Genomic DNA, 10,668 nt, shown 5'->3' on the forward strand with positions numbered 1-10,668 from the left:
CATACAGTATTCATTTCAACTACAGAACATTGTATCACTATCAAATCAATAATTATAATATGTACTTCATAGAAACTGTTAACCTTTATATATTCTAACAACTCACATTTGTTAGATTTATTCCATATTAAGGGCCCTAACCTAGGAACTAAAATATTAGTCTCCTTCTCGATGTTGCATGCAGTTGTCTCTCTCTCTCCCTCCCTCCTCTAACCCCTCCCTCTCTCACTCCCTTCCTCTAACCCCACCCCTCTGGCAGAACCAGGAAGTCCCTCCCCTTCGCAAACTATTTTCTGAGGAAACGAAACTGATCTGAGTCTCTGTGTTGTCTGTCTGTGTGAGAGTGAACAACTGTCCAAATGGCTCAGCAGGGAGTTCTGCAGGACCAGGACCAGTTCTGTTGTTCTGTCTGTCTGGATCTACTGAAGGAGCCGGTCACTACTGCCTGTGGACACAATTACTGTAGAATCTGTATTGAGGGCTGCTGGGATCAGGATGTTCTGAAAGGGGTCTATAGCTGTCCTCAGTGCAGAGAGACCTTCACTCAAGGCCTAATCTGAGGAAAAATAACATGTTGGCTGATATGGTGGAGAAACTGAAGAAGACAGGACTCCAGGCTGCTCCCCCTCCTGCTCTATGCTATGCTGGACCTGGAGATGTGGCGTGTGATGTCTGTACTGGGACCAGAAAGCAGAAAGCCCTCATGTCCTGTCTGGCGTGTCTGGCCTCTTACTGTGAGACTCACCTCCAACCTCACTACGAATCTCCTGCTTTCAAGAAGCACAAGCTGGTCAAAGCCACCGCACAACTACAGGAGAAGATCTGCTCTCATCATGACAAACTGCTGGAGGTTTACTGTCGTACCGATCAGCAGTGTATCTGTTATCTGTGTACAATGGATGAACATAAAGGCCATGATACAGTATCAGCTGCAGCAGAGAGGACTGAGAAACAGGTAAGACCAGAACAACTTGTTGGTGACTGTCTGACAAAGAATTAAAGATACAGTAGGAACTAAGGCTGTTTGAATATGAGATCATTCAAATGAAATGGATCCACAAATATGAACACAAACCTTGAGTATATAGATATGTTAACCCAGATTCTCCAAATGTATCACCATTTTCTAAGGTCAAACACTATTATCATTCTGAATCCTCTTTTATGAGTCCAAAGTTCAGTCTCAACCCCTTGATACATGTAGGCCTACCATAAAAATTATAATAATTCACATAGCAACATAATATAATATTGTAAAAGGACTTCCTCAGGATTGTAGACCTTCCTCTCTATGGGTCCTATATCACATTACTATACATTGATCTGCTGGACAAATAAAGCTTGATAGGTCATTGACGAGTGATTCTCCACAGAGGCAGCTGGGGATGAGTCAGCAGAAGGTCCAGCAGAGATTCCAGGAGAGAGAGAAGGAGCTGAAGGAGCTCCAACAGGCTGTGGAGTCTTTCAAGGTGAGTATTGTTGACCAGAGGAGACATACCATTTCACTTCTCTCCTCCAGTCAGAGAGAGGTAGAGGGGCCCCTCTCCAATCCCACTGACCCCACCGTTGAGAACAGGCTGTCTTGACCCCTTTAAGAGAATAGACTGCTTAATGTAACTGATGGGATATGAACCCAGGTCTACCGTGGGATAAACCAACATCCTGACCATTACACCAAGAGGACATTCCCTATTGGGCCGACACTGATTTAGAAGTCGCAGGCGGGGCTACCTCATCACATAACCATGACTAACCATGACTGACTCATGTCCCCTATACATTAACATGGATCTCTCTCTCTCTCTCAATACAATTCAAAGGGCTTTATTGGCATGGGAAACATATGTTTACATATGAACAGAAATGAACAGTGAACATTACACTCACAAAAGTTTCAAAGGAAGAGACATTTCAAATGTTATAATTCAATTGGAAAACAGAGTTTTTTTGTGGTTTCATGTGGGTGGGACTATCGATATTTGTTTGTGTTTCTTCTGACCAGAGAGAGTGGGCGCTCCGTGTCACGCAACCTTGGGTCAAGATCTGTTTCTTGTTTTGCTCTTAGGAACAGGACACCATTGAAAGGAGTGATTTCTTGGGTAGCGTTAGTGTGGAGGTGGAGCAATTGAAGTTGAAGGCTCTTGGTGTTTGTGATGCCCACCGTTTGGTGTGAAGCAGACCCGGTGGTGAGTGTGGTGAAACAGAGGAGTCACTGTCAGCGTTTGAGTCTTTACTCGACAAAGTCATGTTGGGATATATCAGTTATCCTGTTAGAGTCTTTGTGTTGAATCCACTGAGCTGTTTCAGGTGCAACGTTTATGGTCATGTTGCAGCACTTTGTAGGAGGGAGATTCCAGGATGTGGGAAGTGTGCAGGAGGTCATGGGATAGAGGACTGTGTAGTTTCGGTGGATAAAGTTGTGTCAACTGTAGGGGTGCACATGTTGCTGGGGATCAGAGGTGTCTGGTGAGAGAGAGGCAGGTGTAGGTGGCTAGAGTCAGAGTGGGGGGAGTGAAGAAAGGAGAGGAGGATGGGTCAAGGGTGATGATCCTGAGAGGATCCCTGTGAGTAGTAGATCTGTTCCAGCACAGAGGAATTGGCCAACGAGTGATATATGCTTCAGTAAGGTTGGCTTCTTAGAGTTCAAAGCAATGGTTATCAACTGTACCTCAGAAATGGAACGTAAATCACAGACAACAGATGTTGTGGTGGCAGCTGCAGAGAAGTATTTGGTCATATGAGATTTGACTTCAGAAGAGTTCCAGGGTGTGTTGAGTGGTGGTGTTCCGTCCTCCCAGGTAATTGGCATGGTGCAGGAGCAGATAGGGTTAAAGTAGTGGAATGGGGTAGTGGGTTTGTAATGACTGTAGGGTTAGTTGGCATGGTGCAGGAGCAGATAGGGTCAAAGTAGTGGAATGGGGTAGTGGGTTTTTAATGAGTGTAGGGTTAGTTGGCATGGTGCAGGAGCAGATAGGGTCAAAGTAGTGGAATGGGGTAGTGGGTTTTAATGAGTGTAGGGTTAGTTGGCATGGTGTTAGTAAGTATTATCATAATTTCCCCTTTTCCCATTTTGTATCACAAAGTAAAATAGATTTATATTATAGTCCAGTTGGGGGCGATAATACAACATATTGGATGCCAACCGCCGTTAAACTCCAAAGAAGAAGAAACGTTATATTATGTCTATGTACAGTGTTGTAACGATGTCTCTCTCTCTCATTCCATCACTTTCGTGGTAGTTGGTTTTGTGGGTCTCTGGTTATGAATGGGGTGCTGACAGACAATCGTTGATGGATATTTATTGAGCTCTGATCAGGACGACAATTGATTACGGGTGTATAGTTTATGGAACAGCAGCAAAGACTTAAGCTGGACAGAATCCAGTATATAGCTTTAAGGATATGTATTGGTGCATTTAAATCAACATCTGTATGTGTCTTACTAGTGGAGGCAGGTGAGATGCCTTTGGGTATACGGTGTAATAAATTGTCATTATCTTATTGGGTTGCAAGGCTGTGAGGTTGAGCATCCCACTGCTACTGTTCTAGATGACTGTTGGGAATATACTAGTAGACAAGGCAGTGGTTTTGGTTGGACAGTTGAGGTATCAATGTTATATGGGAAAGGCCATTTGGAATTTTAACCTTTGATAAAAGCTTTAAAAAATATCATAGAGGTGAGGCAAAAGAGATTTAGAAGAAGGTGTTGTGTAGGGAGGGTTAGTAATGGAAAGAGAGTGTTAATTGTGGTTCCTAGGAGGGCTACTATTCTTTTTGCATATTTTCCAAATGTATTTTGTAGTTGTTAAGGGTTTATATATTAGTTTCCACTGTTTATCGGTTAGAGTTGAGGGGGGAGTAGGGTAGTTTGTTTGGGAGGTGTGATGTCTTCAACCGAGTGGAGAAGAAACGCTGTCTCTTCAGGTGCGTTCTGGAGAATGGTGTGGAGGAATTATTGATCATGGTCGGTGAACAGGTGGGAGAGGAACATATACACTCTGTATCCAGAATGAACAAGGCGGTGGTTGTGGTAATGTAAAAGGTGAGTCTTGTTGCCCGGCTAGTTACCAGTATGATTTATGTGAGGGGGTGTTGGTGCTGATTTCAACAAGAGTAGTGGTGTCTAATCTGCCTCCGTTTATTACGGACGAACAGATCCGTAAAGAGTTGGTTCGTTTTGGTCCATTTCCAAGTGGTTTTCTGAACTAAATTCAAGGTTAAACAGGGGAGGGGTGGTACACAGGGTTTGTTAGCACAGATAGTGTGGACATTTTTTACAAATATTTTCTGATGAAACTATCCGCCAAGGAGCCCAGTGATATAATATTAGCATATGTCCCAGCTGTTTGCTGTGGTTTTGAAGTAATTCTCTTCCAGCCCACGTTAACCTTGTAGGTTTACCTCAGGTAACTTATTGTTAACTAGGTTACAGCTACTTGGTGAGGAAGCTCACTGTTCACCTGGTTACATGTTGTAGTGACCTACAGTGTTAGTGAGTAGAACAGATGGTTGGTGCAAAGACATCAAACGTTAAACATGTTTAAACATATTTTATTTCAGAAAAAGGTTTAAAACCTAAACAAAACGTATGTCCCTGTCCTCTTTTCAAGATGTGCCCGATTTAAACAGATTTGTTGTTTCTAAATGGCTGCTGGGTAATATGATAATCGTTGAAATCTGTTGGTTCGTAGGCATCAAATAGAGAGATTGCTGCGCAGGTTCACTGAGTTGTAAACCAAATGGATAGGTGGAGCTCATTGATTTGTAGCTCTGACTCAGTTGCTACCTCAGATTATGAGTCTATCAAGTGTGGTGAATGAGGTATGTAGTACCCACAGAAGACCACAGGGAGGAGCAAGAGAGATATAAACCCATACAGTTTTTCTCTTTAAATACCCTGAACCTAACAATCAATCAAATGTATTTATGAAGCCCTTTTTACATCAGCAGATGTCACAAAGTGCTGTACAGAATCTCTAACCCTACGTATAACCTATTTTAGCCTGAACCCTAATTCTAGGGTAGGGTAGCCTACAACTATTTTAGTAATAATATTATGTTAGTAAATACCGTTTTAGTACTAAATAACATTTGTTATTTTTTTAATAAAACCTATGTAAGCATTTGCTTTTTTATTAGTTATTTTATTATATTTATTATTGCAAGGCAGAACACTTGATAAACAAGACTCATTTGTTTTATATGTTAAATGTGGTTTGAACTGGGTGACATAGTAACCTCTATGTGAAAGTCCAGCAATTGGCGTGGGACAGGTGGGGCAGGTTTGAGACTGATCTCTCGAATTAAATACACTTTATTTCTCAGCTGCCTCACCAATGTCTTTACGTGAATTAATAACTTTTAATTGGTAAATATTTCCAATAGATGGCAGCATAAGACCACGTAGCATCAGTAATAGGCTACAAGGAGCAATATGATTGACATAAAATAGCATGCAACCAAAGACAATGTCCCATGATTTTCTAAAATGGTAACTACCTACTGTCTCTGTCTCTCTGTTTCTCTCTCTCTCTCTCTCTCTCTCTCTCAACAGCGCTCTGCACAGGCAGCAGTGGAGGACAGTGATCAGATCTTTACTGAGCTGATCCGCTCCATTGAGAGAAGGAGCTCTGAGGTGAAGGAGCTGATCAGAGCCCAAGAGAAGGCTCAAGTGAGTCAAGCTGAAGGACTCCTGGAGCAACTGAAGCAGGAGATAGCTGAGCTGAGGAAGAGAAGCACTGAGCTGGAGCAGCTCTCACACACAGAGGATCACATCCATTTCCTCCAGGTAACTAAACTGTCTTGTTACATGTGATATGAAATTAACTTAATGTGAAACTATTCATCTCAATCATTATGTTGTCCTGTCTGTCTCTCTGTCCCTCTCTCTCTCTGTTCCTCTTTGTCCCTCTGTCCCCCTCTCTCTCCGTGTCCCCTCTCTGTCTGTGTCCCCCTCTCTGTCTGTGTCCCTCTCTCTCTCTGTGTCCCTCTCTTTCTGTCTGTGTCCCTCCTCTTTCGCTCGTGTTCCCTCTCTCGCTCTGTGTCCCTCTGTCTGAGTCCCCTCTCTCGTCTGTGTCCCTCTCGCTCTGCCTTCCCTCGCTGTGTCTCTGTCCCTCTTTCTCTCTTTCTCTCTGTCCCTCTCTCTCTCTCTCTCCTGTCCCCCCTCTCTCTGTGTCCCCCTCTCTCTCTCTGCCCCCTCTCTCTCTGTCCCTCTCCCTCTCTCTGTGTCCCCCTCTCTCTGTGTCCCCCCTCTCTCTGTGTCCCCCTCTCTCTGTGTCCCCCTCTCTCTCCGTGTCCCCCTCTCTCTCCGTGTCCCCCTCTCTCTGTGTCCCCCTCTCTCTCCGTGTCCCCCCTCTCTCTGTGTCCCCCTCTCTCTCCGTGTCCCCCCTCTCTCTGTGTCCCCCCTCTCTCTGTGTCCCCCCTCTCTCCTGTCCCCCCTCTCTCTCTGTCCCCCTCTCTCTCTCTGTCCCTCTCCCTCTCTGTCCCTATTTGTCCCTCTCTTTGTCCCTCTTTGTCCCTCTCTCTGTGTCTCCCTGTGTCCCTCTCTGTCCCTCTCTCTCTGTCTCTCTCTCTCTCTTGTCCTTCCCTCTCTCTCTTTGTCCTTTTTTCTCTGTCCTCTCCTTTGTCCCTCTTTGTCCTCTCTCTCTCCCCCTCTCTCTCTTTGTCCCTCTTTGTCCCTCTCTCTCTTTGTCCCTCTTTGTCCCTCTCATTCTTTGTCTCTCTTTGTCCCTCTTTGTCCCTCTCTCTCTTTGTCCATCTTTGTCCCTCTCTTTGTTTGTCCGTCTTTGTCCCTCTCTCTGTCCCTCTCTCTCTGTGTACCTGTCTCTGTCACCTCTCTTTGTGTCCTTGTCTCTGTGTCCCCCTGTCTCTCTGTGTCCCCCTCTCTCTCTGTGCCCCCTCTCTCTCTCTCCCTCTCTCTGTCCCCATCTCTCTCCCTCTCTCTGTCCCCATCTCTCTCCCTCTCTCTGTCCCCATCTCTCTCCCTATCTCTGTCCCCATCTCTCTCCCTCTCTCTGTCCCTCTCCCTCTTTGTCCCTCTCTCATTGTCCCTCTTTGTCCCTCTTTGTCCCTCTCTCATTGTCCCTCTTTGTCCCTCTCTCTCTTTGTCCCTCTCTCATTGTCCCTCTTTGTCCCTCTCTCTCTTTGTCCCTCTCTCATTGTCCTCTTTGTCCCTCTCTCTCTGTGTCCGTTGTGTCCCTCTTCTTGTGTCCTCTCTCTGTGTCCCTCTTCTCTCTGTGTCCCTCTCTCTCTCTGTGTCCCTCTCTCTTCCCTCTCTCTCTGTGTCCCTCTCTGTCTCTGTGTCCCCTCTCTGTCTCTGTGTCCCCCTCTGTCTCTGTGTCCCCCTCTGTCTCTGTGTCCCCCTCTGTCTCTGTGTCCCCCTCTGTCTCTGTGTCCCCCTCTGTCTCTGTGTCCCCCTCTGTCTCTGTGTCCCCCTCTGTCTCTGTGTCCCCCTCTGTCTCTGTGTCCCTCTCTGTCTCTGTGTCCCCCTCTCTCTGTGTCCCCTCTCTCTCTGTGTCCCCCTCTCTCTCTGTGTCCCCCTCTCTCTCTGTGTCCCCCTCTCTCTCTGTGTCCCCCTCTCTCTCCGTGTCCCCCTCTCTCTCTGTGTCCCCTCTCTCTCTGTGTCCCCCTCTCTCTCGTGTCCCCCTCTCTCTCCGTGTCCCCCTCTCTCTCCGTGTCCCCTCTCTCTCTGTGTCCCCCTCTCTCTCGTGTCCCCTCTCTCTCTCTCTTGTGTCCCCCTCTCTCTCGTGTCCCCCTCTCTCTCCGTGTCCCCCTCTGTCTCTGTGTCCCCCTCTGTCTCTGTGTCCCCTCTCTCTCTGTGTCCCCCTCTCTCTCTGTGTCCCCCTCTCTGTGTCCCCCCTCTCTCTCTGTGTCCCCCTCTCTCTCTGTGTCCCCCTCTCTCTGTGTCCCCCCTCTCTCTCATGTCCCCCTCTCTCTTGTCCCCCTCTCTCTGTTCCCCCTCTCTCTCCGTGTCCCCCTCTCTCTCCGTGTCCCCCTCTCTCTGTGTCCCCCTCTCTCTCCGTGTCCCCTCTCTCTCCGTGTCCCCCTCTCTCTCCGTGTCCCCCTCTCTCTCCGTGTCCCCCTCTCTCTCCGTGTCCCCCTCTCTCTCCGTGTCCCCTCTCTCTCTGTGTCCCCCTCTCTCTCTGTGTCCCCCTCTCTCTCTGTGTCCCCCTCTCTCTCTGTGTCCCCCTCTCTCTCTGTGTCCCCCTCTCTCTCCGTGTCCCCCTCTCTCTCTGTGTCCCCCTCTCTCTCTTTGTGTCTCTCTCTCTCTCTGTCCCTCTCTCTTTGTGTCTCTCTCTCTCTCTCTCTCTGTCCCTCTTTGTCCCTCTCTTTGTGTGTCTCTCTCTCTCTGTCCCACTTTGTCCTTCCCTCTCTCTTTCTCTTTGTCCCTCTCTCTTTGTCCCTCTGTGTCCCTCTCTCTCTGTGTCCCCCTCTCTCTCTTTGTGTCCCCCCTCTCTCTCTGTGTCTCTCCCTCTCTGTCCCTCTCTCCCTCTCTGTCCCTCTCTCCCTCTCTGTCCCTCTCTCTCTGTCCCCCTCTCTCTCTCTCTGTCCGTCCGTCCGTCCGTCTCTCTCTCTCTCTCTCTCTCTCTCTCTCTCTCTCTCTCTCTCTCTCTCTCTGTCTCTCTCTCTCCAGAGTTATCAGTCTCTCTCCAGTATCAGTGTATCTTCAGACTTACCCAGAATTGTTGTCCGTCCTCTTCAGTACTTTGGAGATGTGAGTAAGACTGTGTGTGAACTGAGAGAGAAACTAGAAGACTTCCTTAAAGGAGAATGGACCAAGATCTCCACTACAGGTGTGTTGAAAACAATAAGAACATCAACTTTAGACCATTGAAAGTTCCCTACTAGTCATATACATGTGGAATATGGTATGATGATAACATTCCCTCTCTCTGTCAATGTGTTTGTGTGTCTGTAGTGAATATAGTGGATGTTGTACTGCCTCCAGAGCCCAAGACCAGAGAACAGTTGTTACAATGTGAGTCTCTTTATTGTGAAGTAACTAACAGTCTATTTTTACTGACACTCCTAACAATCCCTCTAGAAATATATAGCAATAGTAGATCTAATCAAAGACTGGGTATCTATCTGACTCCTCATATTTCTCTGATTTGATCTCTGCTGTGCTCTAATCAAAGACAGGGTAGATACAGTATCTGACTTAACTTATTGTTCTGACTCCCCTCATTGGTCTCTGCTCTGCTCCTCTCCCAGATTCCTGTCAGCTCACACTGGACCCAAACACAGCAGACACACTCCTCTCTCTGTCTAAAGGGAACAGAAAGGTGACCTATACAGACCAAGTCCAACCATATCCTGACCATCCAGACAGATTCACCAACTGGTACCAGGTTCTGTGTAGAGAGGGTCTGTCTGGACGCTGTTACTGGGAAGTGGAGTGGAGTGGTTATGTTTATACAGCAGTCTCATATAAAGACATCAGCAGAACAGGGTCAGATGGTGGATTTGGACACAATAACAAGTCCTGGAGTTTACAGTGCTATAGTGATGGTTATTGGTTCAGACACAATAATGTTGAGACTAAAGTATCAGGCCCTCAGTCCTCCAGAGTAGGAGTGTACCTGGATCACAAGGCAGGTACTCTGTCCTTCTACAGTGTCTCTGACACAATGACCCTCCTCCACAGAGTCCAGACCACATTCACTCAGACCCTCTATCCTGGGTTTAGTCTTACTGGTACTGCTAAGCTGGTAAAACTGTAGTAGGGTCCACATAGATACTAGTCATGCTGGTGTAGTCTATAGCTGAGCTGGTTAAACTGTAGTAGGGTCCACATAGATACTAGTCATGCTGGTGTAGTCTATAGCTGAGCTGGTTAAACTGTAGTAGGGTCCACATAGACACTAGTCATGCTGGTGTAGTCTATAGCTGAGCTGGTTAAACTGTAGTAGGGTCCACATAGATACTAGTCATGCTGGTGTAGTCTATAGCTGAGCTGGTTAAACTGTAGTAGGGTCCACATAGATACTAGTCATGCTGGTGTAGTCTATAGCTGAGCTGGTTAAACTGTAGTAGGGTCCACATAGATACTAGTCATGCTGCTGTAGTCTATAGCTGAGCTGGTTAAACTGTAGTAGGGTCCACATAGATACTAGTCATGCTGGTGTAATCTATAGCTGAGCTGGTTAAACTGTAGTAGGGTCCACATAGATACTAGTCATGCTGGTGTAGTCTATAGCTGAGCTGGTTAAACTGTAGTAGGGTCCACATAGATACTAGTCATGCTGGTGTAGTCTATAGCTAAGCTGGTAAAACTGTAGTAGGGTCCACATAGACACTAGTCATGCTGGTGTAGTCTATAGCTGAGCTGGTTAAACTGTAGTAGGGTCCACATAGACACTAGTCATGCTGGTGTAGTCTATAGCTGAGCTGGTTAAACTGTAGTAGGGTCCACATAGATACTAGTCATGCTGGTGTAGTCTATAGCTGAGCTGGTTAAACTGTAGTAGGGTCCACATAGATACTAGTCATGCTGGTGTAGTCTATAGCTGAGCTGGTTAAACTGTAGTAGGGTCCACATAGATACTAGTCATGCTGGTGTAGTCTATAGCTGAGCTGGTTAAACTGTAGTAGGGTCTACACAGATACTAGTCATGCTGGTGTAGTCTATAGCTGAGCTGGTTAAACTGTAGTAGGGTCCACATAGATA

The 10,668-nt window shown here is 46.6% G+C and overlaps 1 pseudogene; it reads left to right on the forward strand.

Annotated features, from left to right (window-relative positions):
• The first annotated feature begins 253 nt into the window (after positions 1–253).
• On the forward strand, positions 254–9,842 carry LOC106561571 (tripartite motif-containing protein 16-like; annotated as a pseudogene).
• Positions 9,843–10,668: the final 826 nt, after the last annotated feature.

Source organism: Salmo salar, unplaced genomic scaffold (genome assembly GCF_905237065.1).
Source record: "Salmo salar unplaced genomic scaffold, Ssal_v3.1, whole genome shotgun sequence".
NCBI lineage: Eukaryota > Metazoa > Chordata > Actinopteri > Salmoniformes > Salmonidae > Salmo > Salmo salar.